Source organism: Lemur catta, chromosome 6, assembly GCF_020740605.2.
Source record: "Lemur catta isolate mLemCat1 chromosome 6, mLemCat1.pri, whole genome shotgun sequence".
NCBI classification, from domain to species: Eukaryota; Metazoa; Chordata; class Mammalia; order Primates; family Lemuridae; genus Lemur; species Lemur catta.
In genome coordinates this window covers 95,828,415-95,848,370 of record NC_059133.1, presented here as the reverse complement: position 1 = coordinate 95,848,370, position 19,956 = coordinate 95,828,415, and the positions used below count along the sequence as shown (strand labels likewise).

Sequence of the window (19,956 nt, the reverse complement as noted above, 5' to 3'; positions counted from 1 at the left end):
CGCAGCCGTTGTCACGTCCACCCCGGGCTGTGGGCAGAAGGATGGCTCAATCCCTCAGCTCACAGCCTCCACTTCCGGGCCTTGCTTCCTTCCTTTCTGAAGCAGTTAAGATGATGAGGACCTAAGCCAGCTGGAAACCACCCACCTTGTCGCTCCATCGTGAATTCGTCTCTTTGGTCACATTCAGGACCTGTCCCAACACATCCATGTCACCAGTACCACACTTGCCTGGTGGCACTGCAGCTTTCTGTTGCCCTGTTGGAGCTGGGCCCCAAGCACCAGGGTGTGGCTCATTCATCTTATCACTCACAACTAACACAGTGCCTGGCATTCAGAAGTTGCTCAATAAATGTCTGGGGGCTGAAAGAGCAAAGGGAACAGTGGAGCCAATTCTGCTCTACAAAACAGGAAAGGCCGTCAAGGATGAGCCATCACCTTTGTCAGGAGAACAAAGCTGTACTGCCATCACCTTCTCTGTGTGAGGCAGCCACCTCGCCCATTTTCAGAGACTCAAATCTTTGTCATGACCTTCACCCCCAGGCTGTCAGTAATAACGAACTTAGGTGGTGAGAGGTGTAACTGAAAACCACATCTTTTTTTAAAGGCTTTGGAAGGAGCATGATATACTGGCTAAAATGTCAGGTTCTAGAGGCAGAAAAACCCGGGTTCAGATCCTAGTTCTGCCACATACAAGGTACGAACCTTGGTGAAGCTTCTTCACTCTGTCACTCTTTCCTTAGCTATAAAATGGAAATAGTAATACTTCTTCCCCTGCGGGTCTGGTGAGATAACACATGTTACAGAGCAATACTTCTGACTGTCTTTTCTTTCATCTTTATTGCTGATCTCCAAGTAGCTGCCCAGACAGTGCTAAAGCAGAGAGCAGCGTTCCTTCCCTTCCACTTCTGAGACGGGAGAAAGGCCTGGGCGTAGCAAGGCAGAGGCTGCAAACCCAGCGTCCAGGCAAGGAACAGGATGAGCAAGGGGTCGGTGCAAATGAAGCAGAACGGCACCCACAGAGAGACGTGCCGGCTCCCTTCTGCCGGAAAAAGAGCCTCCTTGGCTTTCGCTTTTCACTTTGAAGAGACATGCGTACAGGAGCGATTTCCCCTTCCTCCCTAATCTCCTATAGGGAAAATGGCATAACTGTGACCATAAATGGTGCTCAGCACCCAGGCTTCCTGGAAGAGAGGCAGTGCGAGGTGCTGGGGGAGGCCTCAGATGGGAGCAGGTCGTCCTTAGACAGCTGCCACTCAGTCCCACACACAGCAATTAGAACCCAGCGTTTCCAGTCCTTCTAATAATTCAAAGACATTTCAGAATTTTGAAACGTTTTAACACATTAAAGGATAATACAGAATGGCAGGCTTACTCATGGCAGCATTTCTTATAATAAACAGCAGTGACTGAAAACAACCGGGGACTGTTTAGATAAATAATGGTGCATCCATACCATGGGATACTGTGCGCCTGTAAGGAAAAGAATGAGGATGCTCTCAACATATGAATAGGGAAAGATCGCCAAGATAAATGAAGTGAGAAAAGCTAGGTTTAAAAAAGTGTGAATAGCACTCTTACAATTAGGGATGGAGAGAAGGAAAGGGATGGAGACAGGATATATATGTACTGACTAGTATTTGCAAAAAAACAAAAACCACTGGAAAGATATGCAGGAAACTAATAAAAGTGGTTATGGGGAAGGGGCAGGGCAGGACAGATAGATAGAGGCAGGGGTAAGATTTCAACCATGTGAATGTATTGCTTATTCAAAAAATAGCATAAAAACATTGTAAACTGACCATAGGCCTCCAGTTTGCAGCCTCTGCAGTAAGGTCTCTGAAACTGGAGAGGCAGAAAAGTTGGTAGGAAACGGTCCAAGTTTTACTAGGTTTGGAGATGAGCGGGTTGTTCAATAGCTGGTGTCTGGAACTCTCTCTGGATTGCCTGGCTATGAGCTAGCTGGGCCCAGCAGCTTCCCCTCTCCCAGCCCAGGGGAAAGGGATGCTCCTTCCATGCCCCTGTGGGAGAGGCTGCCCCAAAACTCAGCTTCCCCTGAAACTGAGGCCTCCAGGTGCTGGAGGATGGAATTTCCCTGCCTTCCTCCACCGTTAAGGCTGCTTGAAACCCAAATGGTCTGTTCCTCTCTGTCAAGGCTCTGCCGCACTCGTCCTATACAAAGGAGAGTGACAGGTGGGTGTGGTTCCTCCACCGGAGCATAGCATCATGGTGTGTCCAGCAGGACCCCAGCTCAAGCACACTTCTCTCGAGAATGCCCAGAGCAGAGGCCATGAGTGCCTGCTCACCCTTCTCCCCGTCGATTCCAGGCAGCACCAAGGGATGCTGTTCGTATGCACCCCCAGCCCTGTGTCTGCCCCTAGTTATGCACTGCGCATGAGCTCACTTAGTGCTGTGGGTTGAACTGTGATCTCCCAAACAGGATATATTCAAGCCCTAACCCCTAGTGCCTCAGAACGTGACCTTATTTGGAAACTGGGGTGCTGCAGACGTAATTAGTTAAGATGAGGTCAGACTGGAGTAGGGTGGGCCCCTAATCCAATATAATCAATGTCCTTATAAAATGGGGAAATTTGGAGACAGACACACACACACAGAGAATGCCACATGCTGATCAAGGCAGAGACTGGAGTTACTCGGCTGCGAGCCAAGGAATACCAATGATGGCCAACAAACCACCGGGAGCTAGGGAGGGGCAAAGAAGGGGTCTCTCATATATTAGAGAGGGAGCATGACCCTGCTGCCACCTTGATTTCAGACCTCCTGCCTCCAGAACTGAGAGACAACCACATTTCTGTGGTTTTCAATCACCAGGCTTGTGGTACTTTGTTACTACAGCCCTAGGAAGCTAATATATACTTAGGAACGTTGAGCCAACTCAAGTGCAATGACACTGCTCCATCTCGGTAGGTGTCAACAGATACTGATGACAACTCTGCCCAAAGGAGTGAAAGTTCTTGGGTCTTGCCTAGGTCAAATCAACCAATAAACAATGACTGCATACTAAGAAATAACATATTCTATTACTGCCCTCAAGGAGTTGACAATCGGATTGAAGATTCAGCACAGACACATAAAATACACATCATGATGGCCAAACAAGCAGTATCCCCACATCCCGCCAGTGGATGCCGTAGAAGTCACTCCTGGCTAAACCCCACTGTGCTGCCGCCCAGACTCAGCCTCCTCCTGCACCTTGTTTCACTGCTCCCGGGGTGTGTCTGGAAGGACTGGTTTCCAGTTCTTTAGGACATTCTTTAGGATGCCAGGCTATTAGACAATTTCCAGAAGCTGTCACCACTGTCCCTGGCCTTCCTGGGCCTTCCTAGGCTTCCTGGGCTTCCTGCCCACTGTGGATGCCCACGGCTGGCATGATCTCTACCTGCCGCCCTCGGTGAAGTCTCCCCCATCCGTTCCTCATCAGCTGTCTTTCCCTGGTGAGAGAGGCAGACCTGGTGGATGGTACAGCTCTCAGTGAATTTGACAAGCAAACATCATGAGACCCAGGTGGTCTGAAAGTCCCTCTGGTGAGCTGACAGAGCTTTAGGAGGGAGGGACCAGAGGAAATCAGAGACCCTTAGCAGAGATGCTGCTTTCCTTCTCCTCCTCCCTGAGAACAACTGTTCATCTGGCCCAGCCTTCCTGCAGGCGCCGCTCCCGTACGCCCTGCGTCTAGGAAGCTCTGGTTCTTACCATAAGCAAGCCCCGTGTCCAGGCACATCCCTGGGGCAGAGGAGGCAGCGTACCTTGATTGACTCCTCCTGGAGCTCCCTCTGGATCCCAGGGCTCTGCGTCGGGCTTGCCCAGGGCTCAGGGTCCCTCACGAACGAAGCGCCTGGTGGACGCTCAGGCCGGGCTCACGGAGGAAGAGTGGCAGGTTGCGACTGCCACACCCTTGACAAGCAGCCTGATGACCTGGCTGTGGCCCTGTGCCAGCCTCCTGAAGGGCAGCCGTGGTCAAGGCATGACCTGTGAGTGGAACAGAGAGAGGAAATTGTTCCTCACCTTGACTTCAAGCAATGCGTTTACAGGTTCTCTGGGTCAGGTTCTGAGGCAGACCCCTGCTGTTTGCCGAAGCAGCGTCCACTCTGCCCTTCCTTCTCTCTAGCAGAACTCCAGTTTGGTCCACCACTTGGAACAGTGACCTATCCCCAGCTCTGGGACCTCACCCCACCAAAACAAACGTGGGCCCCCTTGCCAATGGATAGTTCGGGGTGGGCTCTACCCTACCTCTGGCTGTTGAGGCATCAGAGGAGGCCTGCTGGGAGCTCCTGCAGGTGCGTTCTGGCCCTTTTCCTTTGCTGGCTGTTGTGCTGTGGAGTATGCTAACTAGAACTTCACAGCCAGGTGCACCATGAATAGGAAGCCTGAGGGCAGACCAAAAAGAACGAACCTGGGTCCTTGAGGACATCAGACTGCTGGATTAGATGGTGGTCTAATAATAATAATTACAAATCATTACATATGTAATAAATATCCTTATTTAAATCCATTGAGTTGGATATCAACTCATAAGCTAAGATTATCCTAAGTGATGTGCACTCAGATGTTCCTGAATCACAATCCCACTATCCCGACTGCAACTTTCCCAAACTTTCATGTCACATATGTACACTCTCTTCTCCCTGCCTTTTCTTCGTATGCTGTCCTGTCCCCAGACTGGACACATTTTACTATATTTTCAGTAGATTCATAAATTCTATAACATATGCCAATTCTGCCATTTAATTAAGAAACATTTTTGACCCCCTCTGATGTACCAGACACCTTATTAGGCTCCAGGGACTCAAAATTGAAAACAGCATGGAGTTCCTCAAAAAATTAAGTATAAAACTACCCTATGATCCAGCGATCCCGCTTCTGGGTATGATCAGAAGGAAACGGAGTCAGTGGCTCAAAGAGACGTCTGCACTGCCGTGTTGCCTGCAGCATTGTTCACAGTCACCAAGACGTGAAAGCAGCCTCAGTGTCCACCAACAGAGGAATGGAGAAATTGCAGAGTGTGTGTGTGTGTGTGTGTGTGTGTGTGTCCATATTGTGTGTCCACAATGGAATATTATTCAGCCATAGAAAGAAGGAAATCCTGCCACTCCCAATAGCATGGGTAAACCTGGAAGGTATTGTGCTAAGTGAGATAAGTCAAATGGGGAAAGACAAATACCACCTGATCTCACTTCCATGTGGAATCTAAAGAAGTTGAACTCATGGCAATAGAGAGTAGAATGGTGGTAGCCAGGTGCTACAGGGTGGGGAGATGGGGAGAGGCTACTCAAAGGGTAACATCTAAATTAATGCTGTGCAATGAGTAAGTTTGGGGGATCTAATGTACAGCATGGGGACTACAGTCAACAACACTGTATTGTATACTGAAACTGGCTAGAGAGTAGATTTTAGATGCTCTCACCACAAGCACAAAAATGGTAACTGGGGGGGGGGTGATGGATGTGCCCACTAACTTGACTGTGGTAGTCATTCTGCAGTACATACATATATCAACTCATCATGTTGAACACCTTAAATTTATACCATTTTATTTTCCAATTACACTTCGGTAATGCTGGCAGAAAATGAAGGCTCGAGGAGGGCTCAGGGTGAGCCCTCCTGGTAAACAGGTAAGTGTAACATGGAAGAAACAGAAGGGGACAGGGCTGCTAGAACAACTCTCACCTGGAAGACAGTTGGCAGGAGACGAGGTTGGGGAACAAGGCTTGATGGGCCAGGTTAGGGTTTGGGACTTTATCCCAACAAGTCATAGGAAATCACTGCAGTTAAAACTTAAAATATTGGGAGAGACATAATCTGATTTGTATTTTTAAAAAGCTGACTTTGGCTACTTGTGGGGAACGAATTTGGAAGCGGAAAGATGGAGAGTAGATACATTGAGGCCAGCAGATACAGTCCAGACAAGAGATGGTGGTGTCTTGGACCAGGGTGGTGGTAGCAGAGGTAGGTGCAGGTGAAGATATTCCAGAGTTATTTAGAAGGTGGAATCAAGAGGACTGAGTGGCTAACTGGAGGTGGTGAGTCGGGGAAGGAGAGGTTGAGGCCAGTTGGACTCTGTGGTCCCCTCTGCATCCATTCTTGGATACTCCCACTGGGCCACTTTGATGGAAGAACCCATATCCCCTGAATTACAAGGGGACAAAGCCAAATCCTCCTGGCTTTCATCAGACTCAAATCAGCAACTAGAAGGCAAGTTTTACCAAGCCTTCCTCTCCTAAGGGGGCCTCTAATCCCTTAGAGATAAAACAAGTACTTCTAAATAGGCCTCTGAAAATATCCTCCACTTGCTTGGTCACCCTACTTCTGGTGTCATGTCCTGTGGGGGTGGGATGCCAAGCAGAACCCACTCTGGCTGGGCAAGCCACACTCTGAGTGGCTTCTCATTAGACACCTTGTGCACTCTTCATGGCATTCATAAGGTGCCTTCAGTGCAGTGTGGGCAATTCTAGGTTCCTGAATACCAATCTCCACTTGATTACTTTTCCCTCTTATAATTTTGTCAATTTTAAATAAGTATACTGGATTTCTATTTCCAGCATTATGGCAGGCTAATTGCACAGACTGACCCTCCCAGGAAAAATTCCTGAAAGTCTTACATAAAATATTAAAAAACATTTCTAAAAGCATTGATGATCTGACAAGAAAGGAAGGAATTCACTGGCTAGGGACTTCACATAATGACTATCTAGATGCTGACTATAGTAATGACTATAACTTATTTAAAGAAATTAAAAACAAACGTGAAGATCTGTGCAGGAAACAAAAAATCAGGAGGAATAACCAGGAAGATTTGAAAAATCGATCAAAGAGAATTTTTAAAAATAAAAAACATATGGTTGGTCTAAGTGCAGTGGTGTTTACAACTAATTGAACACAACCAGTTAGATTCCTTTGTTCCCTCTCTACTCCCACTGCTTCACTTGACCAGCCTTACAAAAATAAATAAATTAAAAAAAAATAAAAACATAAATAACTGAAATTACAAACTGTGGATAAACTTAACAGCATTTAGATATGGTTTGAGAAAGAAACAGTGAACTGGAAGTTAGGTCAAAAATAAATGAACCAAAATGCAGCAGAGAAAGACACAGACATATGAAAGAGAGCTTGACATGAACATGAACATTTTCTGTTTGGAGACCCAGAAGGAGAAGAGAGAGAGAATATTTAAACAGACAATAGCTAAGAATTTTCCAAAAGTGATGAAAGATACCAAGACACATACTCAAAAATTCCAAGAATAAATAAAAAGGAATCTACCAGCAGACACAGCTCAGTGAGACCACAGAACACAGAGAGACAAAGAGAATGTCTCAGAAGCAGCAGGGCAGAGACAAGTTGTCTTCAAGCGATTAACAGTCAGGCAGCTTTTCTTCCCATCAGCAACACACAAGACACAAGACAGTGGGAAAACACCTTCAACATGCTAAAGGCAGCTAGCTGTCACCTGAGAATGCTATACTTGAAAATATCCTTTAAGAGTAAGAGAAATAAAGACATTATTTGAAAAAAAAAAAAAAAAACCCTGAGAGTCTGCCGCATGCAGATCCTAATGAAAGGAAACCTTTAAAAAATGAATTTCAAACAGGAATACAGAGAATCTAGGTGGAAGATTTGAGATTAAAGAAGGAATCAAAAACAAAGAAACTGAAAATAAATGCTCTCAGTGTGTTGGTGGGAAAACAGCACAGATCTGTAGTCAGACATATTCATAGCTTGCTGCATCTCTTACTATCTGGGAAACCTGAGTCAAGTTCCTTAATCTCTCAGTCTTGATTTTCTCATCTTAAAAATTCACATATAGTGCTGCTTATGCAAGGTTTTTGTGAGGAATAAATGAGCAAACACATATAAAGGCTCCCAGCATAGCTTCTGCATCTGGAAGGTGTAAAATAAATGTGGATTTCTTATTCCTTTGAAAGTTCACAAATAAACAAATAAGACATTGTTAGCAACAAGGAATGACCCCTCTGCTTCAGTTCTAAGATAAAGTCCTGGGACTTTTTCACACTGCATGAATCTGTACCACAGAGCTGACATTGATCGGTTATTTTCTTTTCATCTTTCCTGAGGCATTTTAAACAGGATATTTACAATTTCTTTATCTAAGAAATACTGTATGTGTACACACAAGTCCTAGGGATATACCCTGGACTCCAGTTGGACTCATAGTTTTAAAATGATTTGTGGCCAGTTTTATGGGGTCATAAAATACATGCTGGTCCCTCTGTAGTGCAAAGTGGCCCATGCTGGCCAGCTCTGTCCCCATGGCCTCGCCTGGGCTCTCTGTGGCTAAGAAAAGCTGCCTTAGTCTTCTTTAATGTCTCCACCAAATGTTCATGTGGCAACAACTTGGGGGGAACAGATAAACCCACAGCCAGTCTTTCCTTGATGGCATTGAGGGAACAAAAAGCACTAATCCTGAAGTTCTAGGACCTAGGATGGTGTCCATACTCTGCCATTTGCAACTTACATGTCCTCTGATATTATTTATGAGACAATAATTATATCCTATTTGTAGGACATTTTACAATTTACTAAGTGCCTACACAGTTATAATTTTATTTAATATGCATAATTGAGTATATAATACTCAGTATTAATACCTTATTGTGTTGCTGTAGATTTGAAAGCAGAGTCTAGGGCTGCTACGTCAACGGCAAACAGCGTCATCGACACGAAGGATTATCACCAGGGCCCTATAACTTACCCTGTTCTTAGATGGGCTCTGCAGTCCAAGTCCCTGGATTTGGATTCTGGTTCTACACTTACCAGCCCTGTGACCTCAAGCAAGCTGCTCAGATACCACAAGCCTCAGTTTCCTCACCTCTAGAGTTAAGGAAAATAATTGTACTAGCTCGTAGTGCAGGGCTTTGCATACGACAGGCACTCAGTGAATGGGGGTTGGCATAAATCTACCCCAAGTTGAGTTGACAGGTGTCTGACCACACATATGTACTCGTGGACACTCGTCTTCCTCCTTCCTTTCTTCTCAGTGGTTGCCTCCACCCTCCACAGCCCTGGGCAAATATTTGCAAAGGGAGGACAGAAGCTCCAGATATCAGCACACACCATAGATTATTGTTTCTTGGAAATGACGAAGCCTCATTTTACCACCCTGCAGGCTGTAATTCCCACTCTGTTTCGGGGGTGTCTCCATGCTGTTGTGGATGGAAACACAGCACAGGCTCCCAGTTCACTGGACCCCTTCCCACTTCCTCCTGAGAGTCTTGACTTGGCTGGCTGGAAAGTTCTGGCCTGTTGGGCAGTGGCTGAGCCGCAATCCCCTAACTGGACCGTGCAATTCACACTATTGATAAAAGTCACTTAGTTGACCATAGAGTTGATCTATAAATGGATCTGTCATAATAACCTAAGAAGAAAATGGCTAGTTTAGGCCAACCTGATCAATGGACAGAACTACTTAGCTGCAAATAATACAAGCAGCCCCCATTTGAGAGGCTTTATCTGCATGAAGGACTTTCACATTTCTACTGTTTAATTCCATCTCTTTAACAACCCTAAGAGACATGAAGGGCAACTCTTTTATAGAGGAGGCAACCAAGGCCCACAGAGAACAAGTGGTGAACCTGAGCCTAGAACATGCTCTTCCTGCCATGCACATTATGCTGTTGCCTAGCGAACCTCTGCCCCTGAGCTTTCTGACTTGCTCACCTGTCTGCCCGGTTCTTGCTTCTGTGGACCCGGTATAAGAGAATAGCATCAGGACTCACATCACATTGGCATTTGCATTCAGAATGGGACAGGATAAGAGGATACAAGACACGACTTAGTCACTCAACTTGTGCCTTGGCCCCAGGAGCACTCATTAGGCTCAGTCAGCCTGGAGTTCACAGGCTAACTGCACCAGCAGTGCAGTAGGCACATTTGTCCTCTGACAAGGGCATAACAGTCAGCTGGGACAGCCAGTGTGCTAGTCAACATCTCTTTCTAAAGCACTTCTAGGACAGCCCAGCCCCAGAAACTTCTGGGCTACAGAGCCCTGTGGCTGCTTGGGTTGAACACACAGTGAGGCTGGGGCAGAGAGGACAGAACCAACCACTGTTACCAGGCCAAGGACATGGCCAAACTGTGAACTGCTGCCTTTGGCCCTATAACCAGGGCTGAAAAGAAATCAGAGAGGGCATGAAAGAATTCAATGGCAGGCCTATTGTTAAAAGAGTTACCACCTGGGCTTCTCCTCCCATTCTATTTTGATTGGCTTTTCCTGGTGGATCACTTTGTTAAGAAGAGAATGAGTCTCTTTGGGTGGTCACACTTGCTTCCACCCTGTAGCTCTACAGCACCTTCTGCATAGTTCTGAACACCATCTCCATCCTAATACAACATGGTTCACATCATACACACCCACATCCAGACTGATTCCAGAAACCTTCCAGAGCACGTGCACACGCAGGGCCAGCTGTGCTGGATTCTACACAAGGACACCCCTGTCTGGGAAGGATCAGAGAATTCAGAATTGAATCCTGGCTCCTTGCTGGGAGAAGTCTCACATCCTTTTAGATTGTAAACTGAGTCAGCGAAGGCCAGCAGGAGGAGGGCATGACCCTTAGAAACACACGGTTAAGGAATATTTTATGGCCTGGGCAGAACTGCATTGGTTTGGTTTCCATGCAGAGTAGTCCTCAGACACTGTCTTTTAAGATGGACTGAAGGATCCTCATGGAACATTCCTCCCAGGACTTCCTGCACCACCCACCTGCTGAATTCTACCTTCCTCAGCTGAGACTCAGCTCAGTCCCCACCCTACTTAGTTAAGCCCTCTCCAAAGCCCAGTTTCTTTCCAGAGCATATACAGTCTGTCCTAGCCCCTTGCAAAAGTCTCGTATGCTGTCTGGGGTGGTCGGCTCTCTTTGCCTTGTGTGTGGTCGAAAGAAGTAGTCTCCTTTGTTCTTCCTCCCAGTACAGTGCACTGCACACCATAGGTGTTCAGTAATTACCTATTGATCTGGTTTTTTTGTCTTGTTTTGTTTTCTTGGCATTAACATTCAGTAAAACCACATCAATGTAACCCCCAAAGTGTCAGAAAATTCAAATGTGGTCTGTGTTATAAACTGACTCCTATTCAGTATAAATTAGAACTTTTCATTCCATTTCTGACTCCAGTAAATAGGGCTTGTGTGTTAAAAAAAAATACTTTTAGTTTGCAATGTTTGATTACATAATGGAGGCCTAGTAATTTTTCTTTTTCCATTAACACTTATTTTACTTTTCAGTTCCTTTTTGTGTGTTTGTTTCTGATTCCAGCTGTGGTTCAATGTACTAAAATTTCATTCCTTACAAAAAACTTCTATATGAGACTTTTTAACTGGCCTTTCCCGCCCCCGTATTTCTGGATGGCCTGTGCCTCGGGCAGCTCACTTAGCGTGGAGCCAGGGGATTTCTGCTCCCATTTTCCAGATGTTAACACAGCTCTGTTGTCAAGCAGACCCCACAATCCAAGGAGTCAGCCCTGTGCAGGGAGCCAGTCTGGCGCAGGGGGATCAGCAGCCTGGGTGAGGCATCCACAGTACAGACGTCGATACCAGGACTAGACGTGTGAACTCATCAAGAGGGTCAAGTTGTTGAACCTCTCTGAGCCTCAGTTTCCTCATCTGTAAAATGAGGGCACTAAGACCTAGATTAGACACAGTGCCCGGCACATGGAAGGCACTCAGTAAATTATCTTATTATGAAGCACGGGGCCATCGTGAATGTCTGTTGAGTGCCTTGCTGCTTCCCCAGCTGACTTGATTCCCAGAGTTAAGCCACCTCTACTGAAGTCAGAACCTTTAGCCCCAAGCAAAGCTGAACCCTAAAAATCTTGAGTATTGGGAGACATTGCAGGGGCATGCAGTCCATCTCGAGGGCAAGGACAAGCCATAGGACACGCACCAGAGGACACATCACAGAATAGATGCTAGAAGAAACAGAAAATGCATTCAGCAGAATCTGGAGCCAGACCCACCACGGCCTAGGAAGAAGTGCCTGTGCCCCGAGTAAACGCAGAATCAAGCTGCCGTGAGATACCAAGAGGGAACAGAAAAGCAAAAGTGACCATGATCAAGAACAAGAACTGACACAGTGACCAAGCCCCTGCTGGCCAGAGAGAATACACCAACTCTCTGCCTTGGGAGGGGCCCATGGTCAAAGCTAAACTCACACTTTTATAGTATGTGTGTAATTAGTTGAAAAGCTTAATTTAGCAGTTTACTAAACTCCATTAGCAGTTAATCTATGGTATGTAATTAAGCTATTTTCAAGCAAATCCTTTTGGGCTAAAGGCTCCAGTTAAAAACCCTAATGGAACATGGTTCACACAGTACATCCCAAATCCATGCAGATTCTAGAAACCTTCTAGAGTAGACACTGATGGGCCCAGGCAGGTTAGCTGTCTTGACTCTGCCGAAAGACATCCCCACCTGGGTGGAGGAGGGTCCGGGGGTCCAGAATGGAAACCTGGCTCTGAAAGGACAGGGCCTTATGTTCGGTCTCCTTGCCTGGGAAGCAGGGGTGACAAAAACTACCTACTGAGACCTCGGGAGAAACACAGGAGACACCACACGAGGTGCTTTGCCCACAGGAGGGCAGTCTTGCAGAAGCTCTTGAGTGAAGCAGAAAAGTAAAAAAAAAAACAGAGAGTAACCAGAAATGGCAGCAGCAAGGTCACTCAAGCGGAGAGGACGTCAGATGGCGAGGCCACTGTGTGGAGCGGGAAGCTGAGGCAGAGTTTATTGCTGGAGGACTTCCTGGAGCCAAGGTTAGAACCAAACCCTCTCAGTCTGAGAAGATGGAAAAATCCACAGTGTGAACGTACTTCCTGCCACTGAACTGTATGCTTAAAAATGGTTAAAATGGTAAATTTTACGTTACATATATTTTATCACAAAAAATAAAAACAGAAAACAAACCCCCCTAAATCCAACACTCAGCCCAATGGAGACACCAAAACAAAACCAACGTAAGGGGGCTGGGCTGGCCTTCCCTCTGCGGGATGCCGCAGGGAAGCCGTGTCCCTGCACCCAGTGCCACCCCAAGGCCTCGCGGATACGACCTTTACCCAGGACGTCTATTCAACCCAAGTTCCCGGAGACTTGAAAACCAAAAAGCCACGACAGGCCATGGCACCACAGAAAGATCTAGAGGTTCTTATGCTGAACAATTTTTCTTTCCTGCTGGTATCTCCCGATAGTAATTTCTGACCAGAATTCAGAAGATGCCATCCCCAAAAATGAAACTCACAAGAACCCCCTCCCCCCCCCACCCCCACCGTGTCCTCATCTGGGGACGGTGGCGCTGCTGTCTTGGGCAGAAAGCCCTTGCTTTGCTAAGAGGGCCTCTGAAGTTTCAGCACTGCCCAGGTGGTATTTCTACCAGCCTTGGCAAACCATCTCCTCCTTCTCCACAGAAAAACAAAACCTGGTTAAAGACCAGAAGGAGTCTGTCTGGCCAGTGTCTCTAATCCCCTTCCCCTGACCTCCTGACCTCGCTCATGTCCCCAGAAGGGCATGCCAACCTGACGCAGCCATACTGAGGGGGCAAAGGGCTGTCCCCGTGCCTTGGGGACCTGCTGCTGTGAACGCCTGCCAGCCTGGGTCACACTTCCAGGTCCCGCTCCAAGCCCACCTCCTCTGTGAAGCCACGAGAAATGTGCTTTACTCACTTTCCCGTACCCACTAACATCACTGGCTATCTTTTTACATCAGCCCCTGCTGTGGGCTTAAACGTGTCACCCCCAAATTCATATGCTGAAGCCGCAACCCTCAGTGTGATGGTATGTGGAAGCAGGGCCTTTAAGACTAGGTTTAGAGGAGGCTACCAGGGTGGGGCCCTCATGGTGGGATTGAGAGCTTTGCTTGCCCCCCGCTCCTTTACTCCCTGCCATGTGAGGACAGCAAGGCCAGGAGAGAACCCTCACAGACCAAACTGTACTGTGATCTTAGACTTCCAGCCCCAGAACCGTGAGAAAACACATTTCTGTTGTTGAAGCCACCCCCGTCAGTGGCATTTTGTTCTGGCCGCTGGAGCAGACAAAGGCAGCCCCAAGGGCACTGCGCATGCCTGCTGCAGGGCCACCCTTCTCTTCTCAAGCCAGACTTCCTGCAGGACCGTTTGCTGGCTGAGCGGGGACTCAGCAGCATTCGGTGAGAGATTCTGCCCCTGCCTCCTGGGAAATTTCAGTCCAAGACGAGCACACTGAGAAGGACCAAGGGGGAGAGTACACCTTGACAACGGGACTCAACAACAAACTCTCAAAACAGGCAAACCCACCACAACTGGTGGGTCACGCAAGCCTTGACCGCCTTGACCGCCTGCCTTCCCACAGCCCTCATTCACCTGAGATGGACCAGCAGGGAACTCCTGTCTTCTCATTTCAATGAAGAGGAAAGAAACTCAGGTTTGAGAGCTAATCCTGAGGACACACGCCTGGTTAGGGTCAGAACTGGGCCCTGGATGAGCGTTCAGAGGAGGCAGGCTGTGGAAGAGTTGAGGACATGGCCCTGGGGCCAGGCTGCCTGGGTTCAAATCCCAGCTCGGCCTCTTGTGGGCTGTATGACCTTGGAAAAGTTACTCAGCCTCTCAGGACCTTGGCTTCCTCGTCTGTAAAGGGGGAGAATGAGGATAACACTACCTATCTCGCAGGCCGTTGCAAGGATTGAATGAGTTCATTCCTGCTGAGCCCTTGGCCATGCCTGGTGCATTTCTGTGCAAGCTCAAGCTGCAGGGGAAGAGGGCCACTGGCATTTTGTGTTGGGTAAAGGTGGGGCTGCAGGCAGTTGGTCTCCCTCCCACATCAGCACTGATCCAACCTTCCATCTCAGCAGGTGACCGTGTGTGGTTACGTGGGGTAGACAAAGTGGCAAAGCTCCATCCACTTGCCAGAACTCCGGCCGGCTACAAATCCCGGAGCTCAGTGCTGAGCAATCTCTAAAGTAAATAAGGTGAAAATAAACCAATAGCCCAGGTAATAGGAGATTTTCCTCTTGTCTGCACTGGTAATTGGGCCTTTGCAGCCAGCCTCCTAGTTCCCCTGGTGCTGCCGTGAGTTAAAAAGGGAGTGAAGGAAGCTGCCTGGCAGAAACGCAAGTGCAGGTGCGGGGGGAGGGCAGCCACACCTGCTGGTCCCTGTGTGTCTCGGCGCCCCTACGGTATGTGCGCTAAGTCTCACCCTTCTCACCTTTCCTCTAACCAAGCCTGGAAGGGCACAGAGTTCCACGGACCAGCGGTACCCTAGGAGCACAGCGCTGGGTGCTAAGCCGATCCTGCCTCACTGCCTGCCTCCCTTGGGTGAGGCACCATTTCCACCTTTTCAGGCCCAGCCTCATGTATTTCAGCCCCAGGTAGGGCAGCTCTGATAAGGGATCTTCCACACAGATGCGGTGGGGACAGAGGCCCTTGGAATACGAACCACGTGCGACGCTGCCTGTTCCTACCTCCCTGCCCCTCCTAGAGACACCTGGAGCATCACCCAGAGTCCGGCTTCACCTGCCACTGAGCCTGCTGTCCCCGTAAATGTCTCCCCTGGGCCAGCCCGGCCCGATGTGTCAATAAAGAGGTAAGGGAAGAAAGTGTCCCGCTGGAACTCTGAGAAAGCTGGGGCTGGGGGCTTGACAAGGGGGGTGCACCGTCTCTCGCAAAAGAGAATTCCATACTCCTCAAGCCGCAAGAGGCCAATGAGCGTACGGTGGCACCTTCTAGGTGCCCCAGGCAGATGAGTTCCTTCAGGAACCCATTTCTAACACTGAAGTTCAAGAGGTCTTCCTGCATCCAACCCAGCCCTCGGCAACCTAGTCTGAAAGGGCAGAGCAGTTACAAGCCACGGAGGCATCCCTGGCATCCCAGACCTGGCGCCAGCTGCAGCCATTCTGCACAAGGTGTGCCCTAGCAGGGGACAAACCTACTGGCCACTTCCTGCCCATCACCTCAGCCTCAGTTGCAGACTCATTGTATTTTCTGTTTTTTTTCTTTCTTTCTTCTTTTTTATGCAGACTTATTTTCATCTTCCAGATGAAGCCGTGCAAAACTGCCCAGCTAGAGCAGCTATGAAGGGGAAACAAAGACAGGAGGGTCTCTGCGCTGAGTCCCGCAAGGGGAAGGGGAATCTTCTCTGCGTTGCTGCTGCTGGCGGGAAAGCAGCCGGCGAGCGCCGAGCTGCAGGCGCGGGCTGAGACAGCCACACCGCCTGGGCTCGGCCCTGCCTCTGCCACGTCCTGGCTGTGCGACTGTGGGCGTGACACTTCGCTCTCTCTTCCCCAGGTAATGTCTCTATAAAATTGCGTGACAGCAGAGCCTGCTCCACCGGGCCGTGGCGAGGCTCACACAAGCAAATACCCGTAAGCCCCTGCACCAAGCCGCAGTTACCCAGCACTGGCTGTCATGAGGATGGCCAGTTGCCCAGGACAGGCTGGCCGATGCCCGCTGACCTGCATCGTTATCAACACGGCCTTTCACTCTCAGCAGTGTCCCAGTTGGAGGATATATTGTCATATAAGGCTGACTAGCTTTGGTCTTTCTGTGTCTACCCGGTGGTCTCCCTGCTTCAGGCTGCCTCCCTGACTGTTGGGGAGCCCAGGTCCCCAGAGACAGCTCTGCCCACACCACCGTTCCATGAACTCAGTTTTTCCTCTTTCCCTCTTGCTCTTTGCTTTGCTTTTCCTCCTTCCTCATCTCCCACAGCCGTCCCCTCCTTTCCCTGCCACGCCCCAGGCTCTGCTGATGCACCCAGTACCTTTGGCTTCACTGGGTGCTGCTTCAAACCCTGTCCTTGGATGGGACACTTCCTAGCTCTCTAACTAAACTGTGCCTTATCAAATTTCTCTTAGAGAAAAGGAAACAATTTGAGAAGTCAAAGAAACGACCAATAGATGGATGAGTAGAAACAATGCACTGGTGTGTGTGTGTACTGTGTTGCATAAAGGGGTATAAAGAGCCTACCAGTCTGAGACAGTTTATCCAATGCCAGAACCTGTCTATAAAACTGCTCCCAGGGCTCTCAAGCAGGAGCCGAAGGCCTGGACCCATTTCTGCTACTCACTAGCAACTGACAAAGGACCACAATTTTCCACAGACTCAGTTTCCCTATCTGCAAAGTAGAGCAGACTTGTCCCTACAACACCCTGATTCTATGACATTATAAGAGGCCGTGGACCTGATCCTAGGATCTTTAATTTCTCAATATTCTGCAATATTCTGCAGCCACACTTCTTAGCTCTTTTACGTGGGAAACATAGGAGGGAACCAGGGCCTGGGAAAATACAATAACCTGAACTAATTCTCACCCGTGGTGACAGGGCAAATGCCCCTGTGCATCGCAAGAGAATACACACGGCTCTGTGTGGAGGAGAAGCCAGGGAGTGATGTGAACTCCGTGACTGACCCACCAGTCCCTGGGGATCCCCCACCAGATCTGCCTCAGCCCCACTTCTCCCAGCTGCCTTGCCAGTCCCCAGGCCGCCTGTAGGCCCGACCTTCCTTCCACACGACAGGCTCAGCAAACCGTCATGACATGGAGCCACGAGGCAGAGTGGACGGCTACTGCAGCTCTGTCCCAGCGCTGTGGCCTGGTCTCTGCGGGCTCACTACAGGCCGGTGCATCTCCAATCACCTGCCAGCCAAGCACCGGGACCAAGTCTCCATCATCACCAGCTCCTCTGCTCTGGTCCCTGACATCTATTCAGTTACCAGATTGGATCTATTCCATCTTTCTCTGCGTTCAAATCCCTGTCCTACTACTTATTTGCTGTGTAACCTTGGACAAGTTGCTTAACCTCGCTGACTCTCAGATTCCTCCTCTACAAAATGGGCACAGTAATAACAATCTCCTCATAAGGTTGTCAGGAGGATTAAATGGGATCACGTGTGAAAATCCACTGCCACAGGCCCTGACACATAGCAGATAACGTGTCCGTCACCCGATGCCTTTTAGCAATGTCTCCGGTGATGCCTCTTTCTCTCCATTCCCACCAGCCCTGTTCAGCCCCACGTGGTCACTGCAGTCTTCTCCTTCCCAGGTTCTCCTCCTGACGCTTCCTCCACTGTAGTGCATCCCATATACTGCCGAGATGACAAGTTCTTCTGAACCCAGCTCCAAAAACACCACTTCCCTTCTCAGAAACTGTCAATATATTCCCAGGCCTAATAATAAAGTTCAAGTTCCCTAGCCTGACACTCAAGGCCTTTGGCCGTCTGATCTCAGCCAACACTCCTCATGGTATCATCCACTGTGTTTGTCCTTGTTCCGCAGGCGCATCCTGCCCCCATGACGTTGCTCAAGTGACCGTCTCCCTGAAATGCCCAGACCCAGCCTCCTGCTCAGGGCCTGGCCTCAGTGCCACGTCCAGGACGCCTCACTGAGCCACTCCTTCCAGAAGCAACCTCCCTTTGCCACACTTGCTCTACACTCTCCACAGCATAGTGCCAAGAGGTGAAGGGACCTCAGAGGTCATACATGAAGCCTCTCATTTGTCATTAAAAATATGCATAAAGTAGCTCTTGTGGGTAAATACTACCCTATGAGGTCATGCATGTCAATTTCACTTGAAAAGGGGCATGAACCCTCGATCTTGCAACTAAAATTCCAATTCTATGAGGAGTAAGTTGCCCTGGTATATGCTGGTTTCTTCCAGAGACAAGGAACTCACCACCTCATGAGTTAGGTCCTTCCTCCTGGTCTCTGGCCGCCCTGGGGACTCCCACTCACTGGGGCCTTTCTGTCCTCTGGAGTTACACAGGGCTAATTCATCTGGGGCTCCTGGTGTTCTCCGCAGAGCCAAACAGGGAAGGTTCCCAACAAGTACGTTATGTATAAGTGAACAGGCACACGGATTCGGAGGCCTTCTCACATGCGAGGGTAGATGCACTGTGTCCTGGCACATGCATGTTCTCTCTCTCTCACATACACACACACACGCATGCACACGCACACCTGGGCAGAGTCGGCACGCGGCCGCTGAGCCACCCGGCCAGACCACAGCACACACGGGGGCAGAGGGGAAGCCAAGCCCCAGTGGCCGCCCATTTCCTGCCCTCCTTCCTTTGCGCGGGGAGGTTCTCTTTCTCTTTGTCTTTCTGACTCTGTCTTTCTCAGTTTTGTTTCCACACTGGCAAGAGTCATGCACTGTCCTGGCACACGCGGCCAGGGTTCCAGCAGCACTGACCTGCCAGGCAGGAGTTTTGGTTTCTAGACCTGTGACCTTCACCTCTCTGAGCCTCAGTTTCCTCATCTGTGAACTGAAGAGGCTGGATGTGGCTAGAGGGTCCCTGAAGCCCCTTCCTGATCAAACCCCTAGGGCTTTTCGGACCCCTCCAGTTCCCCGCGGGGTACTGGGGTTAACTGGGCGAGGGCGCACAGGCCGGCCAGGCCGGGGCCCCAGGGCGCCCAGCTTCCAGCCCGCTCTCCCTGGAACTCCCTGGGGGCACACACACACACACACACACACACACACACACACACACACACACACGCTCACACATCGCTGCCGCAGAAGCAGGCAGGAAGCGCCAGCCAGGGGCAGGGGGCGCCGCCGCAGCCTTCCTCCACCTTCCTCCACGTTACCTTGGGCGTCGCCTTCCCTGGGCCGCTCTCGCCGCCCGCCGGCTCCGGCTGTCAGGCGGCCGCCCGCCCGCCCGGCCGCGCGCCCGCTCTCCCCGCCCCGACCTGCCCGCCGGTCCAGCCCCCAGCGGCGCCGAAGAGGAAGCGGCGCCCCCTGGGCGCCCTCCCGGATCTGCGGGTGCAGCTGCCAGGACGCGCGCCGCGTGGTGGGGTCGGAGCCGGCCGGAGGCGACCTGAGGCTGCAGGGGAGCCGTGCGGAGGGGGCGGGGCCGCCGACTCGGCCTGCCTGACCGGTCAGGCTCCTCGCACCCCTCTGTTCCCCAGTCGCCCTCGGCCCCTCGCCCTGATTCCCGAGTGTTTACAGGTTCCAAAGGCGGGGGCAAGGA

The 19,956-nt window shown here is 49.8% G+C and overlaps 1 protein-coding gene across 1 annotated transcript in view; it reads right to left on the bottom strand.

Moving 5' to 3' along the window:
• CRACR2A (calcium release activated channel regulator 2A) overlaps nt 1-19,608 on the bottom strand; it is a 123,082-nt gene extending 103,474 nt beyond the window's left edge. The window contains exons 1-2 of the mRNA XM_045554569.1: nt 19,574-19,608; nt 3,762-3,984 (exon numbers count right to left, since the gene is read on the bottom strand). The gene's annotated coding sequence lies outside the window, so the exon portion shown is untranslated. The remainder of the gene's footprint in view (nt 1-3,761; nt 3,985-19,573) is intronic.
• Nucleotides 19,609-19,956: the final 348 nt, after the last annotated feature.